The following is a 7,521-nucleotide window of genomic DNA, read 5'->3' as shown; positions in this document are numbered from 1 at the left end:
TCCTCTGTAATGCGATCAAATTTTTGTCTACTTTGCCTGTCTTTTTTTTTTTTTTTTTTTTTATTAACTTGAGTATTTCTTATATACATTTCGAGTGTTATTCCCTTTCCCGGTTTCCGGGCAGACATCCCCCTCCCCCCTCCCCTTCCTTATGGGTGTTCCCCTCCCAACCCTCCCCCCATTGCCGCCCTCCCCCCATAGACTAGTTCACTGGGGGTTCAGTCTTAGCAGGACCCAGGGCTTCCCCTTCCACTGGTGCTCTTACTAGGATATTCATTGCTACCTATGAGGTCAGAGTCCAGGGTCAGTCCATGTATAGTCTTTAGGTAGTGGCTTAGTCCCTGGAAGCTCTGGTTGCTTGGCATTGTTGTACTTTTGGGGTCTCGAGCCCCTTCAAGCTCTTCCAGTTCTTTCTCTGATTCCTTCAATAGGGGACCTATTCTCAGTTCAGTGGTTTGCTGCTGGCATTCACCTCTGTATTTGCTGTATTCTGGCTGTGTCTCTCAGGAGAGATCTACATCCGGCTCCTGTCGGTCTGCACTTCTTTGCTTCATCCATCTTGTCTAATTGGGTGGCTGTATATGTATGGGCCACATGTGGGGCAGGCTCTGAATGGGTGTTCCTTCAGTCTCTGTTTTAATCTTTGCCTCTCCCTTCCCTGCCAAGGGTATTCTTTTTCCTCATTTAAAGGAGGAGTGAAGCATTCACATTTTGATCATCCGTTTTGAGTTTCGTTTGTTCTAGGGATCTAGGGTAATTCAAGCATTTGGGCTAATAGCCACTTATCAATGAGTGCATACCATGTATGTCTTTCTGTGATTGGGTTAGCTCACTCAGGATGATATTTTCCAGTTCCAACCATTTGCCTACGAATTTCATAAACTCGTTGTTTTTGATAGCTGAGTAATATTCCATTGTGTAGATGTACCACATTTTCTGTATCCATTCCTCTGTTGAAGGGCATCTGGGTTCTTTCCAGTTTCTGGCTATTATAAATAAGGCTGCGATGAACATAGTGGAGCACGTGTCTCTTTTATATGTTGAGGCATCTTTTGGGTATATGCCCAAGAGAGGTATAGCTGGATCCTCAGGCAGTTCAATGTCCAATTTTCTGAGGAACCTCCAGACTGATTTCCAGAATGGTTTTACCAGTCTGCAATCCCACCAACAATGGAGGAGTGTTCCTCTTTCTCCACATCCTCGCCAGCATCTGCTGTCACCTGAGTTTTTGATCTTAGCCATTCTCACTGGTGTGAGGTGAAATCTCAGGGTTGTTTTGATTTGCATTTCCCTTATGACTAAAGATGTTGAACATTTCTTTAGGTGTTTCTCAGCCATTCGGCATTCCTCAGCTGTGAATTCTTTGTTTAGCTCTGAACCCCATTTTTTAATAGGGTTATTTGTTTCCCTGCGGTCTAACTTCTTGAGTTCTTTGTATATTTTGGATATAAGGCCTCTATCTGTTGTAGGATTGGTAAAGATCTTTTCCCAATCTGTTGGTTGCCGTTTTGTCCTAACCACAATGTCCTTTGCCTTACAGAAGCTTTGCAGTTTTATGAGATCCCATTTGTCGATTCTTGATCTTAGAGCATAAGCCATTGGTGTTTTGTTCAGGAAATTTTTTCCAGTGCCCATGTGTTCCAGATGCTTCCCTAGTTTTTCTTCTATTAGTTTGAGTGTGTCTGGTTTGATGTGGAGGTCCTTGATCCACTTGGACTTAAGCTTTGTACAGGGTGATAAGCATGGATCGATCTGCATTCTTCTACATGTTGCCCTCCAGTTGAACCAGCACCATTTGCTGAAAATGCTATCTTTTTTCCATTGGATGGTTTTGGCTCCTTTGTCAAAAATCAAGTGACCATAGGTGTGTGGGTTCATTTCTGGGTCTTCAATTCTATTCCATTGGTCTATCTGTCTGTCTCTGTACCAATACCATGCAGTTTTTATCACTATTGCTCTGTAATACTGATTGAGTTCAGGGATAGTGATTCCCCCTGAAGTCCTTTTATTGTTGAGGATAGCTTTAGCTATCCTGGGTTTTTTGTTATTCCAGATGAATTTGCAAATTGTTCTGTCTAACTCTTTGAAGAATTGGATTGGTATTTTGATGGGGATTGCATTGAATCTGTAGATTGCTTTTGGTAAAATGGCCATTTTTACTATATTAATCCTGCCAATCCATGAGCATGGGAGATCTTTCCATCTTCTGAGGTCTTCTTCAATTTCTTTCCTCAGTGTCTTGAAGTTCTTATTGTACAGATCTTTTACTTGCTTGGTTAAAGTCACACCGAGGTACTTTATATTATTTGGGTCTATTATGAAGGGTGTCGTTTCCCTAATTTCTCTCTCGGCTTGTATCTCTTTTGTATAGAGGAAGGCAACTGATTTATTTGAGTTAATTTAAACCCAGCCACTTTGCTGAAGTTGTTTATCAGCTTTAGTAGTTCTCTGGTGGAACTTTTGGGATCACTTAAATATACTATCATGTCATCTGCAAATAGTGATATTTTGACCTCTTCTTTTCCGATCTGTATCCCCTTGATCTCCTTTTGTTGTCTGATTGCTCTGGCTAGAACTTCAAGAACTATATTGAATAAGTAGGGAGAGAGTGGGCAGCCTTGTCTAGTCCCTGATTTTAGTGGGATTGCTTCAAGTTTCTCTCCATTTAGTTTAATGTTAGCAACTGGTTTGCTGTATATGGCTTTTACTATGTTTAGGTATGGGCCTTGAATTCCTATTCTTTCCAGGACTTTTATCATGAAGGGGTGTTGAATTTTGTCAAATGCTTTCTCAGCATCTAATGAAATGATCATGTGGTTCTGTTCGTTCAGTTTGTTTATATAATGGATCACGTTGATGGTTTTCCGTATATTAAACCATCCCTGCATGCCTGGGATGAGGCCTACTTGATCATGGTGGATGATTGTTTTGATGTGCTCTTGAATTCGGTTTGCCAGAATTTTATTGAGTATTTTTGCGTCGATATTCATAAGGGAAATTGGTCTGAAGTTCTCTTTCTTTGTTGTGTCTTTGTGTGGTTTAGGTATAAGAGTAATTGTGGCTTCGTAGAAGGAATTCGGTAGGGCTCCATCTGTTTCAATTTTGTGGAACAGTTTGGATAATATTGGTATGAGGTCTTCTATGAAGGTTTGATAGAATTCTGCACTAAACCCGTCTGGACCTGGGCTCTTTTTGGTTGGGAGACCTTTAATGACTGCTTCTATTTCCTTAGGAGTTATGGGGTTGTTTAACTGGTTTATCTGTTCCTGATTTAACTTCGATACCTGGTATCTGTCTAGGAAATTGTCCATTTCCTGAAGATTTTCAAGTTTTGTTGAATATAGGTTTTTATAGTAAGATCTGATGATTTTTTGAATTTCCTCTGAATCTGTAGTTATGTCTCCCTTTTCATTTCTGATTTTGTTAATTTGGACGCACTCTCTGTGTCCTCTCGTTAGTCTGGCTAAGGGTTTATCTATCTTGTTGATTTTCTCAAAGAACCAACTTTTGGTTCTGTTGATTCTTTCTATGGTCCTTTTTGTTTCTACTTGGTTGATTTCAGCTCTGAGTTTGATTATTTCCTGCCTTCTACTCCTCCTGGGTGTATTTGCTTCTTTTTGTTCTAGAGCTTTTAGGTGTGCTGTCAAGCTGCTGACATATGCTCTTTCCTGTTTCTTTCTGCAGGCACTCAGCGCTATGAGTTTTCCTCTTAGCACAGCTTTCATTGTGTCCCATAAGTTTGAGTATGTTGTATCTTCATTTTCATTAAATTCTAAAAAGTTTTTAATTTCTTTCTTATACATCATGTTAAACACATTTAATCAAGAACGGTAGCCTTTATCTTCACTGTATTGGCCATTTGTGGCCCAAATTAAAACTGAAAGCTGATGACAAAGTGTAATATATATATATATGCGCTAGCCTACTTGGTCTCAATGATCACATCTCAAATACTAATTATTTAGGTTAATAGCTCACTGATAAGTGGATATTAGCCCAAAAGCTTTGAATACCCAAGATAAAATTCCCAGACCATATGATGCTCAAGAAGGAAGTCCAAAACATGGATGCTTCAGTCTTTCTTAGAATGGGGAACAAAATACTCATGGGAGGAAATATAGGGACAATGAGCAGAGCAGAGACTTAAGGAAAGGCCACCCAGTGACTGTCCCACCTGGGGATCCATCCCATGTGCAGCCACCAAACCCAGTCACTATTGCTGACGCCAAGAAGTGTTTGCTGACAGGAACCTGATCTGGATGTCTCCTGAGCCTTACTGATAGAGATTATTAAATTTTCAGGTAACCATCAGACAAAGCATGGGGACCCCAATGGAGGCGTTAGAGAAAGAACTGAAGGAGATGACCAGGTTTTGCAACCCCATAGGAAGAACAACGATATCAACCGACCAGACACCCCAGAGTTCCTAGGGACTAAACCACCAACCAAAGAGTACACATGGAGGGACCCATGGCTCCAGCTGCATATGTAGCGAGGATGGCTTTGTCAGACATCAATAAGAGGAGAAGCCCTTGGTCCTGTGAAGGCTAGATGCCCCAGTGTAGATGCGTCAGGGTGTTGAGGTGGGAGTGGGTGGTTGGGAGGGGGCGCATCCTCATAGAAGCAGGGGGAGGGGAGATGGGAAAGGAGGGAACCAGTAAAGGAGATAATATTTGAAATGTAAATACATAAACTATCCTATAAAATATGCATACTCTGTTTTTAATTTTGAAATAAATATAAAATCTGAACATACAGCAAAAAGAACCTTCTTCTCAAAGCCACTTAAGTGAGAGGCACTGGGGGTGACTTCAATATTATTGTTTATTTGTTGACATAAGGACATTTTCCCCATATAGTCACAATGAGTCACCAAATTCAGAATGTAACAATGATGCTAGACTGTAGGGAACTAGCCTTCGTGTTTAGGTTCACCTATCTAGTTAGTCCCAGCGATGGCGTGAATATCGTGATCCTTTGCAGTATAATAGTTCATATATGGTTGTCACATCTTTTTCTCCTTAGTATGAGACAGTTTCTGGGTCTTTCTTTGTCATGACTTTGAACTGTTTCTTCCTCACTATTCCCATCTATGACTCCTGCGGGAGGCATCCCTCAAGTGTCTTCCTATTCTTTTCAGGACCTGGTACCTCATGGCTGGCTCCCTCCTCACGGGAACTTACCCTCCCCTTTAAGCTCCAACAGTGTGGGGCCTCTCTCCAGCACAACACTTAAAGGCATGCTGCCTGAATTCTTGAGAAAGGAAGAGGGAATCAGATATTAGGTGTTATCAAGATCACTTCCTACTCTGAAATCCTATAATAGAGACGTTAATAAAGATTAATATTTACAAATTCATGCTCAGCAAGTGAACTATGGATGTACTGAGAATTATTGTAATAAATGCCATGTTTAAAATAGTTACTACGGCCAAGTCAAACTGAGACATGAATAGCTTTGAGTAGGGGCAGTAGATGTGACACACATATGAATATGGTTAGAAGTGCGAGATCTGAGCATGGGCAGAGAAGTCAAGATCTATTTAGCTAGAGCAGCCCCAAAAGGAGATAATAGTGAGTGGGTGGCCAGAAAACAAGTATCTGTCAGTGTTTTTCATGCTAGAAAGCAAAAAAAAGTTAACTAGTGAGGATCTTAATGTATGTTAAAGAGATTAATAGTCATTCTGGAACCAATTTATCTAGTCTTCTAATATATCAATTACATGGTATCACCCAGTTTCATAGATGTTAAAAACTCTTGGTTTCACTTGCCCATTGAGGAGCTGACACTAGATTCTAGGTAACCTATATCATGCTGCAATCATTTGGCTGAGTTTAAATGCCTTCCTCACTAACTAGAACTGGTTTTAATATATTTTAAACACAGAGAAAATCACAATTTTAATAAAAAATATTATACTTTGGGGTAAAAAGTAATGATAAAAAACCTCATGGAGGCTGGGGATTTAGCTCAGTGGTAGAGCGCTTACCTAGGTAAGCGCAAGGTCCTGGGTTCGGTCCCCAGCTCCGAAAAAAAGAACAACAAAAAAAAAAAAACCTCATGGAAATATAGGATGAAATATATTTATATAATAAATTAACTTGAGGTCATATAAAATTCATACTAGGTAAAGACGGACTACCATCATTAATTTTACATTTTTGTCAAAGATTTGTCATACTCAGGGATGTTTAACATCAACCTTTTTTCTATCAAAACACCTCACTACTGCCCCTTCACGGGTGCAGTGTAAGTGTGCAGCAAATTCTCTTACCAGAATGCTAACAGTGGGCAACTGGGTAAGTCCATTCTCAGGACCCTGTATATCAAACACAGTCCTCTGTGCACATAAAACTACAGGCAAGCATATGTGCACGCAAGCTCACACTTAGTTTCTTCTAGTATTCATACTACCTACATAGATCGGTTATCCAATACACATACATGTTCTGATTTCTCTAAATACATCTGTTCACTAGTCACTTCCTTTGATGCCAGTGAAGTCCTCCTAAACCACTACCATGCCTATACCATGAAGGAATCAGTGCTTTGGAGTAAGGGAAATTTGAGCTTCAGAAGAAAGAGACCAAGTTTTTAATGTACCGAATGGATACAATGGATTTTTATATAATCAAGTATCTTTCCCCAATCATGCCAAGCAGGTGTGCATTCTCCTGCTGTGTCAATGTAACAACTAGTAATTCTGGTAAATAGTTTATTAGGTGGACCTTTGAAATGGTTACATGTTGAGGAATGACTTTGAAATATTAAAAATCTGAATTTATTTTGGTCTAGATATAGCAAGCTTTATGTGTGATAATATTCTCTTACCTTCTCATCCATTTGGATTTTGATAAATTTCTAGGCACTGTTTGCAAAAAAATAAAGGAAATAAAGTGAAAACAAGAAAGCATTATTTGAACATAAACATGCACATGCCATACACACACACAAACAGAAAGAAAAATCAAAGACTGTTGGATCCCATAAAACATAAAGCCCAACATATGCTACATAATAAAAATCAAATACAAACCCATTGGGAAGTTTTGAGAAAACTTCACACACACAAGAGAGAGCCATGTAAACATTAATCAAATCAAAGCATAATTGTACGTCAGGAAAGATACAATTATAGAATAAGAACAATTGCCAAGGATAAAGAACGTTTTTTTTTTTTTTTTTTTTTTTTTTTTTTTTTTTTTCGGAGCTGGGGATAAAGAACGTTTTTTACTTAGCTCATTCAGGTTTCATAATAACCCAGAATGTGTTATGTATACATAATGAAGTTTTAAACACATTATGTAATTGAAATGGTAGAAAACAAATCTAAAACCACAGCTAGAGATTTCAAGATCTCTGTGGTGGAGAGGTCTGTTTCTCTGTCTTTGTGTCCTTGTGTATGTGTGTGAGTCAGTCAGTCAGTCTGTCTGTCTGTCTGTCTCTCACCCCCCCCTCTCTCTCAAACACACACACACACACACACACACACACACACACACACACACATGCAGGCATTCT

The sequence above is a fragment of the Rattus norvegicus genome, chromosome 5, assembly GCF_021556685.1.
Source record: "Rattus norvegicus strain SHRSP/BbbUtx chromosome 5, alternate assembly SHRSP_T2T, whole genome shotgun sequence".
NCBI lineage: Eukaryota > Metazoa > Chordata > Mammalia > Rodentia > Muridae > Rattus > Rattus norvegicus.
This window is presented reverse-complemented; position numbering follows the sequence as displayed.